Source organism: Austrofundulus limnaeus, unplaced genomic scaffold, assembly GCF_001266775.1.
Source record: "Austrofundulus limnaeus strain Quisiro unplaced genomic scaffold, Austrofundulus_limnaeus-1.0 Scaffold194, whole genome shotgun sequence".
Taxonomy (NCBI): domain Eukaryota; kingdom Metazoa; phylum Chordata; class Actinopteri; order Cyprinodontiformes; family Rivulidae; genus Austrofundulus; species Austrofundulus limnaeus.
The window spans coordinates 103974-104567 of record NW_013952596.1 but is presented as its reverse complement, the minus strand read 5'-3'; positions in this window follow the sequence as shown (position 1 = coordinate 104567).

The window sequence follows — 594 nt, the reverse complement described above, 5'->3', positions numbered from 1 at the left end:
CTGTAATCAGTTGTTTTGGGAAAAGAAGAGCCCAGCAGAGTAACAATTTTCCATCTGCTTTAATGTCTGCTGGTGCATCTCAAGGTGATGAATCCAATCAGACAAATAATGTGGACAAATTCCACTGAGCCGATTTATCAGCTTCTCCAAGTTGAATTCCATCTGGCCAGCAAAGTCCAGGAACCACAGCCGGCCTGCAACKCTAAGCAGAACCGSTTGCAGAGCGAGTCCAGCTCGCTCAAGGCAAAAGTCTGAGTGCTGARAGAACGGCAATCCTTCACATTGGTCAGGCAGCCAGGAAATGAATAGCCACCGACGCCGACACCGACCAAGCCAATCTGTAGAATCCAGTGATCAGAATCCAGACATAAATCCAGAATAGAGCAGAACAGAGGTCCCATCTTTGACATGTCCTCCTCCCATTGAAGAAAAAACTTTGTTCCAAAAATGTATTGAGACCAGCTAACCAAATCCATAAAAATATCCATAATTTCTGGTTTCAGATAAAAACGTGAAGAAGGCTCCAAGCAGCAAAGCAGGGAAAGATAGGGAAGGGCAGGAGAGAAGGAAAAAGTGTCTTGCTCCTCCGAGAGC